The following is an 18,142-nucleotide window of genomic DNA, read 5'->3' as shown; positions in this document are numbered from 1 at the left end:
CAGTTTATGTTTTGGTTATAATTACTTTACTGGTGATAAATGACCCCACCTGTGTAGTGACATAATGTTTTAACTAGTGTCTCTGTCTCAGTGATTTTCCAATGGCACTGTTTGCTCCCTTCCTGCTATTGGAAGGCTTGCCTTGGTGCTAGGCATGTGCAGATCACCTAAGAATGTCCCTGGAGTGTTTGTGAGCTAGTGACTATCATGCTCCATTTCTAGAAGGCAGAGGCAGAACTCTGGGACTTCACTGCATCCCTTTGGAGTGGGGGTACAAGGTGTTTCCTGGTGTGTGCCATTAGAGGCAGCTGCATCCAGTCTTTGGAGTCAGAGGCTAAGGCCACTTTGTACAATCCCTGCCATGGTTCTTAGTGCTGCTTCCCTTTGGGTACATGCCCTACTGTGTTTACCACTCTAACTGGAGCTTGGAGTTGGGAGAATGAAGCCTAAAAACGAGATAGACTACCATGCAGTACCAATTTCATTCAGAGCACCAGACAGTTTATACTCTGAGGTTTAAGAAGACTCACCTGAGTAAAGTGTACGTCACAAGGACAAACCACATGTGGCAAAAACATTTTCCGCAGCAACATATAAACAACGATATCCAGTTGTATTGAATAATCTAAACTCTTATCCACCACACCTGGGAAGAGTATGAAAACACATTCCAAGAACGGGTCTGTGTTTTTGAAGAAACTGAGGTCATGAGACTTGTTTTCTCGGAATTTTCTCACAAGCACTCAGAATTCCCCTTGCACAGCTCCTTTCCTGACACTGCTGTTTAAAAATGAAGTGAATGTGTACGTTTACATTGCTGTTCTTTAGGGGTATTTGGGTGAAATCCATTTTCCAATATGGGTTCATAATCCCCTCCTACATAATAGCTTCCTTCCGAATAGTTTATAGAGCTAGTTTCTCAGTGTCCTGTCTCTGTTTCTAATGATGAGAAGATAAAGTGCATATCCATGGCCTGTAGCCCTTGTGTTGTCTGGTCCTTGGGAGAATGTTTTCAGGCCTGTGTGTGTTCATCTGGTTATTACTATTGTGGGGTTTTGTTTTTAAGGCAGAATCTCTTTGAACCCATACCGGGCTCACTTGGTATGCCCTTCCTGCCTTGAACCTTTGGGTGATAGATTATAGGACAGAAGCCATATGCCCACCTTTTTCTTGTTTGGGTGGTTTTTTATTGGCTAAGAAACAATGCAGCCCTAAGTGAAATGGATTGGAGGGCTCCAGACATTCTTTCCAGCACTAAATAACCAGTCCAAGCTTGTGGGTGATGTCACCATGTGCTGCAGAAGATGAGACTGAGAAAAAAAGTCTCAGGAATTTGTATCTTAGCTGCTTCTGCACAGGGTCCCAGAATACCAGATTGTTAGGTTGTATACACATTATACACACTTACTCCTGGCCTAACATTGGGCTTCTGTGGCCAAAGACCATTAGATGTGTCCTGATGAATGAAAAATGCCCCAACTCTATATTCATTTTTTTAGATTTTAAGGAAAATAGTACAACCAGCCAGCGACCAAGGTGCTTCCACAAGGTAGAATTAGCTTCTACTGATACGTAAATGCTTAGAATGATAACGCGTGTATTTGACGACACTGCTTGACTTTTTGCACAGTAGCTTAGTACTCTTCACAACTTAATGACGTGTATACAATTGCCCTTGTGTTGCAAATAAACAAGCAGAAAGGATCAACGATTTATCTAAGGTGTGCAGCTAGGAAGCAGCAGAGCCAGGATCTAAAAGTGAGATTTGATGTGGCCACCACATACATCAACTTCTGCCGCCCAGTGTGTGTGTGTATACATGTACACATATACTGCTCTCTACATGTGAAGTATTGTGCAGAATGGGAACTTGGAAGTGCTGATTTGCTGGTTTGGAATACTGTTCACTACAGAAGATCTGCAATCGAAAAATGGGTGGAATCTAAGTCAAAATTACATGCCCTTTCACTTAGTCTTTAGAGAGAAAGAAAAACCCAGAGAGGACATTTCACACCTATCCAAGGACGTGTGCCACCACGCCCAGTAATGGGGCAGTCTCCAGGCAGACAGGATCTCACACAAGGTTTCCTACCGCTACAGTAGTTGCAGCTTCTTGCTGTACTTTTACTAGAAGCAAAACTGGAGCAGCAAAGTAACCTTGTACTTAATAAAGTTCCCAAGGTGAGTAAACACATGGATAGAGGTGAACTTGGGCCAGCATGATGGTCAGAGGAAAGACATTGGCTGAGCAAGCCTAGCAACCTGAATGTGATCCCTGACACTCAGAGTTCCACAGAGTTGTCTCTGACCTCCACACATCCACCATAGGCATGCATGCCCACCTATATGCTCATGTAGAGGTAATAATACTGAATTCAACATTTGTTTAGGTAAGGCTAGCAAGATGACTCAGTAGGTAACTTTCTGCTGCCAAGCTCAACAAACTGGGTTTGTAGAAGGAAAGAACTGAAGTTGTTCTCTGACCTCTATATGTACTATGGGTGGGTGGGTGAGTGTGTGAGAAAGAGATAGAGGGAGTGTGTGTGTGTGCACATTTGCACAAATCTTTTTATAAAAAGGGATTTTTGAATGTTAAAAGTATAATTTAATGCTGAGTGAAATTATCAGTCTTAAGTTTATGAACAAAAAGATTGTCATTACTTAAATGTGTGGGAAGATGAGCAAGAGGAGGCAGCAAGGGTGATGTTATTGGTCTTTTTTGTGGTGGTGAGTTCATGAGTATTTATGATTTTTTAAAAATATTTATTTATTTATTTGTTATGTATACAATATTCTATCTGTGTGTATGCCTGCAGGTCAGAAGAGGGCACCAGACCTTATTACAGATGGTTGTGAGCCACCATGTGGTTGCTGGGAATTGAACTCAGGACCTTTGGAAGAGCAGGCAATGCTCCTAACCACTGAGCCATCTCTCCAGGCCAGTATTTATGACTTTAACTTAAAAAAAAAATCCTGCTATTTTGAAGGGATTAAATGGCCCTCAGACTGGGCTGGAGAGACGGTGCAACAGTTAAGAGCAGTTGTTCTCACAGAGGGCCCTGGTTTGCTTCTCCATACTCCAGTCCTGTTGGATCTGATGCCGTTCTCACCTTCACAGGCACCAGGCACAGATGGAGTGCATATACATACTTGCAGGCAAAACCCTCAAACACATAATTGTTTTTAAATCTAAGCAAACCCGAAGCTAATTGTGAATGTATTCACCTTCAGAATGGTTCACTGAGTCGGAATGGAATATGAGCTCTAATGGCAGACATGAGGGTCAGTCTGTTTCTTTGGGCACCTGGTCCTTGGGGCATCTAGTTAATTATATATTAGGCTTTAGAAGCCTTTCATTCTTTTATTGCCGCAGGAAATTGTCCACACGTGCCTTCGGCCACTTCTTTTTCTTCCTGGTACATCACCTTGAAGAGGAAAGGAGGCCTAGAAGAGACGCTCAGAGTACAAAGGAAAACTAAACATGGCCCTTCCCTCCCACCAATACATTTAGAAAACAGAGGATGTGCATACTCTCCAACCATTTAGAGGCACTATGAAATTAAGGACAAATAGCTGTCAGATGGGTAATGGTAACTTGTCACTACCGTTTATCTCAAGTCCACACCAATAGAAAAATTACTTCCCTCACCGTTCCCCCTCTCCAGTATAAATCTTAAATGGTTCCTAGTGTGCCGAGGATGGTGTTGTCTCTTGTTCCATGAAAGACAATGAGTCTGACTCAAATACATAGTTAGCCAGTTTTGAGTGCTGCAGCTGGACCTGACTCCTAGGAAAATACAAGATAACTTTCTGTCCTTGAAAAAATTGAAGTCAATCAAGGACCAGGGATAATAAAGTGAGCACAACTAAAGAATTAGGGATAAATGAAACATCATTGACTGTAGGTTGCCTTTGCGTCACAGTAACCAGGAAGGAAATGCTAGGTCTACACTTCTGTATGCTCTTCCTGTGCTCCTCCCCCTTCCTGAACTCTGTCAAACCCAAAACCATAGTCATGCAAGACAAGACCACCACTGCGCTCATGCATAGGTCCTTGTGCTCTGAGTCATGAGACTGGTGACCCATAGCTAAGTCCAGCTGTAAACTGTCGTGATTAAATTACGACAGTTTCTTGTTTAACCCCCAAACTTCCTCCTTTATGAGATCTCTGTGAAAAATAATGAGAAATACACAAAGTGGTGGGACTATTGTTGAGGCACAGACTGTCCTAGGTTGTTACATTATCTTCGATTTTAAGGGATATGCACACATTGACAGTGTTGCCCTGCTTTACTTGACAGTTTCTGTGAGTACCCGGACAAAAGTGACTTAGGCTCCCAATTCCCAGCTGCAGGTCATCATAGCAGGATAGTCGGAGTGGCAGGAACTTGAAGCAGCTAGTCACATCCACAGCCAAGAGAAGATGCATGCATGCTCGCCCATACTCAACTGCCTCTCTCCTTTTCACTCAGGCCAGGCACAGCCGTGAAAAAGTGCTGCCCACATCCAGGGTGGATCTTCCCAACTCAACCCCAATCAAGAAGCTTTCTTGCTAGGGCTGGATAGAGAACTCAGTGTGCACACTTCAGTTCATAACCACAGAACTTCAGTTCAAAGGGATCCAGTGGCCTGGGGCACCAGGCACACATGGCACACAGACATACATTCAGGCAAAACCCCATACACATGATGAAAAAGAAAGTCCTTCACAGGCTAACCCAACCCAAGCAATTCCTTATTGAGACCCTCTTCCTGAGTGATTCTAGATTGTCCTAAGTTGACAATTAAAACCAAGTATCACTTGCTGCTCTTGCAGAGAACCAGAGTTGAGCTTCCAGCCCCCCATCAGCTTAGGAATACCTGTAGCTCCAGCACTCTTCTGGCCTCCATGAACACCCATACACACATGGCATACACTCAACACAGGTACATACACAGAAACGAAAAATAAATCTAAAAAAGTTTATATTGCTGGGGATGGGGACAGGGAAGAGTAAAGTATGGAATAAGTTAAACCAAACGAAGAATTTATGAAAAACTTTATGGAGGATTGCTATTTTATAAACTAATTAAAACATGATTTTAGCCAAGCAATGGTAGTGTACACCTTTAAACCCAGTACTTACAAGAAAGAGGCAGGCGGATCTCTGAGTTGGAGGCCAGCCTGGTCTACAGAGTGAGTTCTGGGACAGCCAGGACACAGAGAAACCCTGTCTCAAAAGACAAAATCTGCATGAGTGGAAAATGCTTTCTCCAAAAGACAGGTTATTAAGTGAAGATTCAGTGCCAGGTGTGGGATAACTTCCCTATCAGCTGTTTGGGGCACTTTATAAATCGCCCCCAAAGAACACAGACTATTCCTATCAGGGCCACTGTAATTGGATAGCAAGGAACTATTGCTGAAGACATAACAGACTTTGGTTACAGGACATAGACAAATCAAGCCTGGATCCAAGAAATATTCCTGGCTGACCTGGAACTTGCTTTGTAGACCAGGCCCGCCTCGAATTTACAGAGATCCCTGTCCCTGCCTCCCATGTGCTGGGATTAAAGGCATGGGCCACCACTACCCAGCCACCTGCTTTCTAAAGAAACGGTGTGGATGGGAGGTGGGGAGGACTTGGGAGGAGTTAAAACTGTAATCAGATATATTGTTTAAAAGATCTATTTGCAATTTTAAAAAAGGATGAGAGAGGAGAGAAGGGAAGATGGGGGGATAGGAAAGGAAGGAGAGGAGAAGGGAAGGGAAAAGATTAACAAAATTCTTATTGATTATATACCTCATAGTTCCGCCAGATGGAAGGGTGCCAACTGTTCAAAGGGACTTGATGAAATTCTTATTAAGAAAGAGATAAGGATTTTTACTTGGGCTCTTGACAAGTAGAAACTGCATCACAAGGGTTTGCTTTTCATAAAGGGAGTCTTAACAAATTAGTGAGGAAAGATGAATTTTCAATACAAATGTAGTAAGGGCCTGGAGAGGTGGCTCGCTGGTTAAGAGCACCTAGCAGCTCTTCAAAGGCCCTGGGGTTGGATTCGAGGTGCTTGCATGGTGCCTCACAACTGTCTGTAACTCCAGTTCCAGAAGATCCAACCTATTGTGGCCTCCAGCGGCAGCATATACACGCAGGCAAAACACCTCTGCACATGAATAAATAAAAATTTTAAAAATAAAAGCTTAGAAAGCAATTTACTAAGGAAATAAAAAAATCATTCAGTGTAAAGATTAAACCTTAAAAATCCAAGTTGGGCGATGATGGTGCACGCCTTTAATCCCAGTACTCGGAAGGCAGAGGCAGGTGGATTCGAGGCCAGTCTGGTCTACAGAGCGAGTTTCAGGACAGGCTCCAAGCTACAGAAAAACCTTACCTGGAGTCGAGGGGTGGGGATGGGGTTTCATCTCTTAGAATGTTTTGATTTTCTAAGTTGGTCAATGTTAAGTCAGTACATTTTGATCTGGTGATTTCCATGCTAAAAAGAAATGAGTCATTGAAAACTCTCAGTTACTCTTCTAATCCTGTGACAAAGCACCATGGCCTGGGAAACATAAAAATCATTTACTGGGGCTTATGGTTCTAGAGCCAGTCTACGATCACCATGGCCAGGCTCATAGGAGCAGGCGGGCGCTAAGAGCAGTAGCTAAGAGGCAGAGAGAGCTGGCTGGGAATTGAGCAGGCTTCTGAAACTTTCAACTCGCCCCAAGTAACACACCTCTTCACAAGGGCACATCCCCTAATCCAAACAGCGCAAGCAGCTGAGGACCATGTATGCATATTCAAACACATGAGCGTATAGGGACTATTCTTATTCAAACAACCCAAAAGATTCACACAAAGATGATGATGATTATGTGTGTGTTCTTTTGCTTTAATTTTATTAGAACATTTTTTTTATGTGTACGAGTGTTTTATCTGCATGTCTATCTGTGCACGACCTTCATGTCTGGGAGCCTATGGAGTTCAGAAGATAGGTTCCACATTTGTGGAACATCTTCAGTTATTAAAATTTGTACAAAAGAATATTTGACAAGTTAGAACAGAAAGTTTTCAACCTTCCTAGGTTCCTCATGTTACCCTAGCCATAAAATTATTTTTGTTGCTACTTCATAACTGTAATTTTGCTACTGTTATGAATTGTAAATATTTTTGGAGATAAAGGTTTGACAAAGGGGTTCAGAAGCACTGACTTACAATGTATTTGTATTTGTATTGTGCTACTTTGAAAAGCAAATGGACAAGGTGATTCAGCTTTGATTTATTTCCATTTTCTGTAATTCATATGGACTTTGCAATTAGGAAAAAAATTATAAGAAGTGCCTTAACTATAGTCATTAATTATATTGATGCCTTGTTGGGTATCATTTCCTATAACTTCCTTCACAAAGAGCAATTGTTTATGAAAGAACACACAACAGACCCTGTATGTTGGAGGGAGGCTCCGTGTTGACTGTACTCTCGATTTTTTTCTAATAATTAAAAGTAGATTGTAAAAGCAACAGTTTGGAAAGCTAGGATAAAGTATACTGACCCCAAAATTATTCTCTTCGTGCAGAGAAAAGTACTTAATTTTTGCAGAAAGTTTAAAAAAAAAAATAAAAAAGCCTCCGTGCTAATAAAAACAAACACAAAATCCTATCAAAGTTAATGAAAATTTGCAATTCTCTATGCCTCCTCCCTGAATTTAGCTCTAAATACAGCAGTTAAAGCACCAGTGTTCAAATACTGAACGCCGAGTGCTGTGCCCCGAGAGCCTCCCAGGACTCTGGGGTGCAATTGAGTCGGGCCGGAAGCGACGGAGCAGCCGAGACCGAAACTGCTGAGCCTGCTTTTTTCCTCCTTTCGTCCTCAAAATCTTGGCGAATGAGACGGTGGAGAACAGAGAAGCTCTGTCTTCCAAACAGTTACATCCCGTGTAACACACGGACTTTTCCCTTCTTTTTCACGGGCAAAAGGGTTTTCCGTTTTCCGTCTACAGGTGGCCATCTTTTGTCACCGTTAACCAACAAACCTCAACGTTGCTACGTCAGAGGCGGTGCCACGGCGTTCTCTATATCAGGAAAAAATCTGCAACCGGCTGTCGTGTGTCAGGATGGCCGAGTGGTCTAAGGCGCCAGACTCAAGCTCAGCTTCCCTGGTTGGGGGTTCTGGTCTCCGTATGGAGGCGTGGGTTCGAATCCCACTTCTGACACAGGAATTTTTTTTTTTAACTCCTCACTCAGTTTCGGAAACTTTACTCGATACACCGTTTTGAGCTCATAATTAAGAAGTATCGAAACACTCGTCTTTAAAAGTTGACCTTGAAAACTTTCTAATGGGTCAGCCGACTTTGACGCTAGAAGCGGAAGCACGGCTATGGTTTTGAGCACTCGAGACTCTATCTGACTCAGGCTACTGCGGACCGAGCGAAAACCGAGCGGCGGGCGCGTCCCGGGGGTCCGGCCACCGGAGATCCCCTACCCCGCGGCGTTTGGCCACGCGCCTTGCCCGCAGCGAGTGTCCCAACCCTGAAGTCCTGCAGGCGCCACAGCGCCCCCTGCAGGAGTCGCGAGATAAATCATGGTTTCATCGCCTTGCCCGAACTACCCGCCTGTGCTAGTCGCTCAGGCTTGAGACAGGGCAGGCCTGCAGGCCCCTGTGCAATCAGCTACTTGGTTCCGTTTTCCCTACAAAAGCTTGCTCTTTCATTCCTTCCTTCTGTCTTGTCATCCCTCTTTCCTTTTTTCCTTCCTTTTCTCGATCTTTCTTTCCTTCTTTCTGTCTTCCTACCTCTCCCTTTCCCTTCCAGTCCTATTGACCCCGAAATCCTGCGTGCTCTGCATATTTTGCCTCCACAAAACTATTTTTTTTTCCCCAAGAAAACAAAGCAGATCGTGTAAAAGAAAGATTTTAAATTCCGGTCAGAATTTACTCTAGCGCACGTGGTCTCTATTCTAGGTCCTATCCTATATGTGTATTTATCCTGTTTTTCCTGCATGCTCATATTCCTAGACTAGGACCTGATTACCTTCTGAAAAAGCTTTCCCAAAGCTTGTGAGATGACTAGCCTCTCCCCAAACCCTTCGCTTTTAAAAGTAAAGTATTTGTGTGGTGGGGTGGAGGTGGTGCCTGTTTTTAAATCACTTTTCCTCAGAAACTTTTTCAAACGCTACAACAACCAAACATTGATGATAACATCAGGTAGGTAGCTTACAACAGGGCAGCGAATCTGATGACATTAGCCTTTGCCGGTGGATTTGGGTTACTAGCAGCTAGGGTTCTGTTTGTACATTCCAAAAAAGATTCAGTTATTATGAATATGGATGTTAGAACACACGCGTAAGAGGACAGTAGATGGGTGTTTAAAGTATAAAGATAGCCCACGATGATTGGGCTGTGGACCTGCAGCCTTCCAGATCTTCATGACTCCAGAAATTTAATCAATCAATCGATCTTGCAGAATTTTAATACAGGTGCCTTGTTTCTGTTCGCAACACAAAGTAAGACATCTACAAACGGTATTCATGACCCTGTTAGAAAAACACCAAGCCTCCTTCAGTCCGGAAAGCTGTCAAGGGAAGCGAACAAAGGCTAACTCTGGAGCCCTTAGGCAGTTTTTCTGGTCCAGGAAACGTAGGAAAATCACTAAGACCTCCAGCGTGCTAGAAGAGATCCGGGAGTGGCCTTGGTGTCTGACGTGTAACTCCACCCCAAATCGCTGTATCTGGTCAGGGGAAAGTTAATTTTTACTCCACCTTCCTGAGTTCAGTGACCTGAAAACTGGGAACTGTCATCTGGTTGGGCAGAGGAGGGTAAGGCGAGGTGGGTCTGGGCTCCGGACGCCGTGGCTTGGGCACTGAACACCTTTGTGGGTCAGAACTGCCGACTCTGCACAGGTAAACTCATCTCGACCCTGACTGGACTGACTACAGTTGGCCCCTGCTATTTCTCTGGGTCCTGGAAGAGAATGGGTCACAGCTAGGAGCTTTAAGCAACAGATTTTCCACTCCATTCTTTTTCCCCCGAGTTTCCTGGGAGACACAGTCTTTGGCTTTTCCATCTCAGTTTGTTGCATTGTTACACAGAAAATGTGCCACACGAGGTGACTGACACCTGGGAGCTTAGGGAGAATTCCTCTTGCCTTTTAGACCAGCCTGACTACGGAGTGAGACTTTGTGTTCCCCAATATTTGTGAAACCACTTACCTTCATTCCGGGGGACCGGGTTAATAGGAAAGTTGTTAGATAAACAGAGAGAGGTCGGGTTTTTTTGGTAGAGACAGACATAGAAGTGAAAATTCCCACCCAAGTGTGGTGATGTAAGAAAAAGCTGTTCATTCTTTGGAAACGGGGAAGACAAGAGTCTCCTTAGCAGTCCTCTAGCTGGGTAATGCTGCCTAAGGAAATGAGATGAGCATGTTAAAGGGACCCGAGAGCTTGTCTACAGTCATTTAAGCACCAGGCAATGAGCAGATGGAGAGAATGTGATACATTGACCCCATGAAAGAGAGTTCAGTCATGAAAAGACTTCGGTCTTGTCATTTGCAACAATAAGGATAGGATAAGCCCTCCTCCTTTTAATTCTTCTCCTCCTCATTCTCCTTTCCCCCTTCCTCCTTCTTTTCTTGCAGGGCTAGAAAAGAAAACCCAAGGCCTTGCAATGTAATCGACACGCTTGTCCCTAGTTAATACCATTATATTAAGCGAATAATGTAGATGCATATGTACCATATGATTTCACTCCATGATGAATATAAAATATCGAACTTCCGGCAATTGGCAGCAGAATAGAGGTAACTGAGTCTGGGAAGATACAAGGATGAGAAGAAGCACCCAGTTGGATTAGAGAGGACGGAGGTATTCTAGCGTTCTGTTGACTATAGGATGGCTGTGGATTGATGTGGGAGGTATTCTAGCGTTCTGTTGACTATAGGATGGCTGTGGATTGATGTGGGAGGTATTCTAGCATTCTGTTGACTATAGGATGGCTGTGGATTGATGTGGGATTCCCCTTTGTATGCTGTGAATATGATTGGTTAATTAATAAGGAAAACTGGCTTGGCCTGATAGGGCAAAAGAATAGAGGCAGGCAGGGAAAACTAAACTGAATGCTGGGAGAAAGAAGGGTGGAGTCGGAGAGAAGCCATGTAGTCCTGCCAGAGACAGATGCCAAAACTTTAGCCAGTAAGCCACAGCCATGTGGTGATACACAGATGAGTAGAAATGAGTTAAATTAATATGTAAGAGTTAGCCAATAAGAAGCTAGAGCTAATAGGCCAAGCAGTTGTTTAGTTAATACAGTTTTTTTTTTTTTTTTGTGATTATTTCAGTTTCTGGACAGCCGGGAAATAAACAAGGTGCCTACTTACTACGAATTGGCATGCTAACGTAGTGTGCTAAATCCATGTAAAACCTGAGAGGACTCCATAGCCGAACCTCCAGAAAGAGTCAGAGATATTTAATTAAAACAGTTTTTATGTGATTATTTCCATTTCTGGGCAGCCGGGAAACAAACAAGGGGGCGTCCTTACTACAACAGATGATGAATAAGGCATTTTGTACATTTTAAAATATCCAGAACAAAGAAGTTTGCATGTATTCACCAAAAATAAGTGACAAATGATAGAAGAGTTTGAATGTTTAAACTCATTTAAACATTACACAGTGTAAACCAGACAGATTGGCTCATGCATGTAGTCCCAGAACTTTGGAGGGCTGAGATGGGATTACTAGGTTAGGCTACAAAATGATACCCTATCTCAAAATAATAATAAACAATAATAAAAGTAGGAATGAATTTGGTGCATGTCTTTAATCTCCTCACTTGGAAGGCAGAGGCAGGCAGATTTTTATGATTGGTGAGTTCCGGGATATCCTGGGCTATCAAAGAACCAAACTTGGGCTCCACAGGCTCAGTGAACTACCCAAGCTCCTTCTCAGCCTTTTGCTCACCTCTTACAGAAGACTACAAACCTTTTAATTCTTCATTCCCCCATTGGTTTTATTGATGTAGTCACAAGAAAGAGATTCATTGAGAACCTGATTAATTTTATTTATATAAATAAAATATAATTGCATCTATTTTCCCTTTTCTTTCCTCCCTCCAACCCAACTCCTCCCATGTACTGTCCCCCATCCCTGAGCAAATTCGAGCCTTCTTTTTCTTTAATTGTTTTACACACACTTCTAAATGTTCTAGCTACTTCAAATTACTATCTAAATTACAAGCTGCTCAGTCCACATAAGGTTACTTTACCGCTTATTATTTCAGACTGACCACTTAACAATGGATAACCAGTAGGGGTCTCTTCTCTGAGGAAAACTATTTCTCCTGCCCTCAGCATCCCTTAGTTGATTGTAGGTCTTTTCCTAGCGTTGAGACCAGGTGAGTTTCTCCTTTCCATATTTGTATGTCTGGTGGTGTCTTGCTCGGTCTTGTCTAGGAAATCCTGGGATAGTTTTGCCTTCTTCTTGGCAAAGCACTTATCACATAGTCAACACCCCAAGTACACAGTTAAACAAGAGCTCCAGGGCATGACATGAGAGTTACAGGAAGAAAAATATTTTTCAAATCCCTAGGAGATGAGAGCAGAACAGTAAAACAAGAAAGTTTACTTAAAAACGCAACGACCACGAAGGGACTCGAACCCTCAATCTTCTGATCCGGAATCAGACGCCTTATCCATTAGGCCACGCGGCCAGGCGGTGGGGAGGGGTAATCACGTAACAGTCAAACTAAATTTGATGGAATAGGGGTGGGGTTTTTAAATAAAAATAACAGACTCAGTATGACAAAAAAGTTACTAATTTGGAATCAAAATTTACAGAGATTTCTAAAATGTAGATTTGGGGAGCTGGAAAGAAGCAGGTTGGTCAATGATTCCTCCGTGTGAACGCTACTGTTTCCTACGACCCTAGAACCATAGAGATGTCCAGCCAGAACTCAGAGGACCTTATTACGCAAATGAGGAAGGGAGGCGCACTGATGTTTAGAGGGTGGGAATCAGAAAGGATTCTCAGCCTGCAAGCTTTAAAGAAAGCTTGTGTGAAAGTAAAAAGTTGGCTTAAGACTGGGGAAAAAAATGATTACTAAATTTGCAAAGTCATTCTTCCAAAAGCAATATATAGATTCAATGCAATCCCCATCAAAATCCCATCAAAATTCTTCACAGATAGGGAGAAGACAATAATCAACTTTATATGGAAAAACAAAAAACCCAGGATAGCCAAAACAATCTTATACAATAAAGGAACGTCTGGAGGCATTACCATCCCTGACTTCAAACTCTATTACAGAGCTACAGTATTGAAAACAGCTTGGTATTGGCATAAAAACAGAGAAGTCGACCAATGGAATCGAATAGAAGACCCTGACTTTAACCCACAAACATATGAACACCTGATTTTCGATAAAGGAGCTAAAAGTATACAATGGAAAAAAGAGAGCATCTTCAACAAATTGTGCTGGCAAAACTGGATGTCAATCTGTAGAAGAATGAAAATAGACCCATATCTATCACCATGCACAAAACTCAAGTCCAAGTGGGTGAAAGACCTCAATATCAGTCCAAACACACTGAACCTGATTGAAGAGAAAGTGGGAAGTACTCTACAACACGTGGGCACAGGAGACCACTTCCTACGTATAACCCCAGCAGCACAGACAGTAAGGGCCTCATTGAATAAATGGGACCTCCTGAGACTGAGAAGCTTCTGTAAAGCAAAGGACACTGTCGCTAAGACAGAAAGGCAACCCACTGACTGGGAGAAGATCTTCACCAACCCCACAACTGACAAAGGTCTGATCTCCAAAATATATAAAGAACTCAAGAAACTAGACCGTAAAAGGCTAATCAACCCAATTATAAAATGGGGCACTGAGTTGAACAGAGATCTCTCAACAGAAGAAGTTCAAATGGCCAAAAGACACCTAAGGTCATGCTCAACTTCCTTAGCGATCAGGGAAATGCAAATCAAGACAACTTTAAGATACCATCTTACACCTGTCAGAATGGCAAAAATCAAAAACACCAATGATAGCCTTTGCTGGAGAGGTTGTGGAGAAAGGGGTACACTCATCCATTGCTGGTGGGAATGCAAACTTGTGCAACCACTCTGGAAAGCAGTGTGGAGGTTTCTCAGGAAATTTGGGATCAACCTACCCATGGACCCAGCAATACCACTCTTGGGAATATACCCAAGAGAGGCCTTATCACACAACAAAAGTATATGCTCTACTATGTTTATAGCAGCATTGTTTGTAATAGCCAGAACCTGGAAACAACCTAGATGCCCTTCAATTGAAGAATGGATGAAGAAAGTATGGAATATATACATATTAGAGTACTACTCAGCAGTAAAAAACAAGGACTTCTTGAAGTTTGCAGGCAAATGGATGGAAATAGAAAACACTATCCTGAGTGAGGTAAGCCAGACCCAAAAAGAGGAACATGGGATGTTCTCACTCATATTTGGTTTCTAGCCATAAATAAAGGACATTGAGCCTATAATTCGGGTTCTTAGAGAAGCTAAAGAAGAAGGAGAACCCAAAGAAAAACATATAGGCATCCTCCTGAATATTAACCTTCATCAGGCGATGAAAGGAGACAGAGACAGAGACCCACATTGGAGCACCGGACTGAAATCTCAAGGTCCAAATCAGGAGCAGAAGGAGAGCGAACATGAGCAAGGAACTCAGGACCGCGAGGGGTGCACCCACACACTGAGACAATGGAGATGCTCTATCGGGAACACACCAAGGCCATCTGACCTGGGTCTGAAAAAGCCTGGGTTAAAACAGGTCTCACTGAACATAGCGGACAATGAGGACTACTGAGACATCAAGAACAATGGCAATGGGTTTTTGATCCTATTGCATGTATTGGCTTTGTGGGAGCCTAGGCTGTTTGGATGCTCACCTTAGGAGACCTGGACGGAGGAGGGATTTCCTTGGACTGCCCACGGGAGGGAGAGCCCTGATTGCTCTTTGGGCTGACGAGGGAGGGGGACTTGACTGGGGGAGGTGGAGGGAAAGGGGAGGCGGAGGTGGGGAAGAGACAGAAATATTTAAGAAAGAAAGAAAGAAAGAAAGAAAGAAAGAAAGAAAGAAAGAAAGAAAGAAAGAAAGAAAGAAAGGAAGGAAGGAAGGAAGAAAGAAAAAAAAAAAGGGCACCAACAAAAAAAAATTTGCAAAGTCAGTTTAGGACGGATGGAAAGAATGGAATCACTGGGAGGTGGAGGGAGAGAACCAAGAGTTCGCGGTTTTTCTGGACCCTGTCCCCAAAGCAAAACGAAAAAGCAAGATGAAATACAAGAGCCTTCTACTTTTAGACTCCAACGATCTGAAGCCATCACCTCTTTAGCTGCTGTTGGAGTCTTGTGAATTCAGCACAGCGCTCAGTCATGAATTTATTTTGATTTGAGGGGCTTTTTTGACTTTTATTTTTCCTGGAGTATTTTAATGGACAATTGGTTGACTCCAGTGATATCCAACCCACAGACTAAAAGTCCCCTGTAACTAGAGATTGGCGTCTGTGCAGGACACATTGGAATTGTGCTGAGCGTGCTGTAAACACACAAAGGATGCCTGTTGGTAGACGCCCTCCTTTGTTTATTACTTTGTAACTAATTTCTCAATTTACTTAAAAAGACCAATGAAAGACAGAGTCTCAGACTAGGCTGTAGTCTCTGTCTCCTAATTGAGGGTACATGAATCATCATCATCATGAAGACATCTATTACTTTGGGGTGTTTACTTTCATTTGTTCTGTTTATATTTGGTAGAACACATAAGCACACAGCTAACTATTCTGTGGTTAGATCTTGAGTTTAGCTGGTGTGTGGGATAGTTTATGTCTGCCTGACAAATGCTAGAGTCATCTGAGAAGAGGGTGCCTCAATTAAGAAAATGCTTTCATAAGTTCAGCTTGTAGGCCAGTCTGTAGGGCATTTATTTTCTTAGTAATGATGGGGGAGGGCTAAGCCCTGGGCTGGTGACACTCCTGGGCTGCTGGTCTTCAGTCTTAAGGAAGCAGGCTGAGCAAACCAGGAAGAACAAGCCCCTAAGCAGCATTCTCCATGGCCTCTGCATCAGCTCCTGCCTCCAGGTTCCTGTGTTGTTTGAGTCCCTGTCCCCGACTTCCTTTAGTGATGGACCACAAAGTGGAAGGGTAAGCCAAATAAACCCTTTCCTCCCCAAGGTGCTTTGGCCATGGTGTTTTATCACGACAATAGTAACCCTAAGACAGTTGGAATTATTTCCTTGTGGATCTCTCTTCCGGCCGCTCTTGGAAAAATAAAGCAAGAGTCACGAAGCTTGGTGAGCAAGAACCACAGTGTTGGCTACTCGTCCGAGTACCAGGGCCCTCTCTGCCCTTCCCCTGCTGTCCTGACCTTCACACACTGACCGGGTTCATCTAAAACGTCTTTTCCCTCGAGCTCTTCCACACACTCCCCGTTCCCGCATTGCCATGACGCCCCAAATCGGGAGCTTAAATTTGGTTGCAAATTTTCTTTTTCTACTCAAGCTTCCGTGTTTTCTTTTCTCAATAATTTTCCAAGTTAATTTCTTCAAACACCGGAGGTTGGGATCGACAAAGAGCTCACAGGAAACGGCAAATGCAGGGAGGAGCTTTCTCTGAATTTTCCTTATCTATGTAAAACCTAACCTTCCAAAAGTTTTTAAAACAGTGAAGAGTTTCCCTGAACCTCTTCTAGAATCGCATCAAGCAGGGATTAATTCATTTTATGGGAGGCCAACAGTCTACGCACCAGACAGGCTTTTCCAAATGCTATGCAAACCTCCTGAGGTTTTTTCGTCTCTCTTCAAATCATTCCTTTCTCCAAGTTGCCTGCATTGATCTTCTCCCCATCCCCTGTGAAGAAAGAATAGAAGCTTCTAGAACTCGCTCCACTTGGAATATTTACTTTCCATACCTGCGATAGTTCCCATGTATGTAATAAATTTGGGTATCATTTCTTCTCTTAATCCTCAAACCATAAACTTAATTCAGACGCAATTACTGAATCCACAGGGGGTACAATAAAGTTTTTCTTTCCCTAAAGTTCAAGACATTAAACGAGTTTTACATGACTACATGGTAGCAAGCTTTGGAAGCTGATATGTAGGAACGTCATCTTCTTACTGTTACAGAAAGAAGCACACAAATGAAATGACAGTCACCAGGCAAGGCAGTTTCACTTTGAAAAGAGGGAAGGCTGTGACCCAAACCAGGCACGCAACCACACGGCAGAAGGAAGTTCACTTACTTTTTATTCTAATGCACTACATGGTGACTGTACTGCATTCCATTACTGGGAGCTTGGCCTCACAATCTGACACAGTTGGTGAATTCTCAATCAACCCCAAGTGGAAGGATGTCACAGAGTCGAGTCTTAGGAATGCCCAAAGGCAAGCAGACAGATGCTGTAAGGGGCTTCTCAAGAGAGAGGAGGTTTACGAACTACTGATCCTTTGTAGTCTAGCCTACTTTCATAGAAAAAAAAGTGCCTCATAATTCCCTCCCTCTTTATTAATACATTTTAATATGCTAACTTTCTGAAATCTCTAGTAACCTTACATTGTTACGTGACTGGGATTATTTGGTGAGGGCAATTTCAGTGAGACTCTAAACAAGCTTCTTTCTTTTTTCTTGTCCTATTTTGTTTGCTTTTTTCCCATGATACGGATTTCAATATGGGGCTAAATGTATCAAATGCGTTAGTTTTCTTTGAGTACATAAATTGTAACTTCTGGTCCTAATTGAAACTTATCTCAATAGGTTTCCACTTGACGGGCAGACACATCTAAGCGTCAGTTGCTGACTACAACCTGCTCCGAATGACTGAGAGCCCTGAACTTGCTGAAAGCTGAGGAGGACCAGTCCAGCTGATGTGAATTCTCCCTGTCTCTTCAGCAGAGTCTGCGAACCAGATGCTTCTGATGAGTACCCCGTGGCCTGAATTCCCTCCTCATCTTTGGCTAGCCTTTCAGCCTACTTGGGCCCTAATAGCAATACCCTAATGTTAATTCAAAGTAGTTTCAGAAAAGAACACATCATCTCGTGCTCCCTGCCCAAAATAGGTTAAAATGCTGAGACAAAAGGGAACTCCCTGGCATGGGGAACAAAAATGGTTACTTATTGTGCCCATTGACATAACCAAAAAGAA

The 18,142-nt window shown here is 43.0% G+C and overlaps 1 long non-coding RNA gene and 2 other non-coding genes across 3 annotated transcripts; 2 read left to right on the top strand and 1 right to left on the bottom strand.

The window, feature by feature from the left end:
• Positions 1–8,082: 8,082 nt before the first annotated feature.
• Positions 8,083–8,187, top strand: Trnal-caa (transfer RNA leucine (anticodon CAA)). Its single transcript has 2 exons — positions 8,083–8,120; positions 8,142–8,187. It is a non-coding gene; the product is annotated as a tRNA-Leu (tRNA).
• A 1,595-nt stretch (positions 8,188–9,782) lies between these two features.
• LOC126501879 (uncharacterized) lies at positions 9,783–11,693 on the top strand. Its single transcript, XR_007591818.1, has 3 exons — positions 9,783–9,871; positions 10,606–10,831; positions 11,305–11,693. It is a non-coding gene; the product is annotated as an uncharacterized lncRNA (long non-coding RNA).
• A 908-nt stretch (positions 11,694–12,601) lies between these two features.
• Positions 12,602–12,674, bottom strand: Trnar-ccg (transfer RNA arginine (anticodon CCG)). Its single transcript has one exon. It is a non-coding gene; the product is annotated as a tRNA-Arg (tRNA).
• Between the last annotated feature and the right edge of the window lie 5,468 nt (positions 12,675–18,142).

The sequence above is a fragment of the Alexandromys fortis genome, unplaced genomic scaffold (genome assembly GCF_014885135.2).
Source record: "Alexandromys fortis isolate MF-2015 unplaced genomic scaffold, M_Fortis_MF-2015_v1.1 scaffold_5, whole genome shotgun sequence".
In the NCBI taxonomy this organism is placed as follows: domain Eukaryota; kingdom Metazoa; phylum Chordata; class Mammalia; order Rodentia; family Cricetidae; genus Alexandromys; species Alexandromys fortis.
This window is presented reverse-complemented; position numbering and strand designations above follow the sequence as displayed.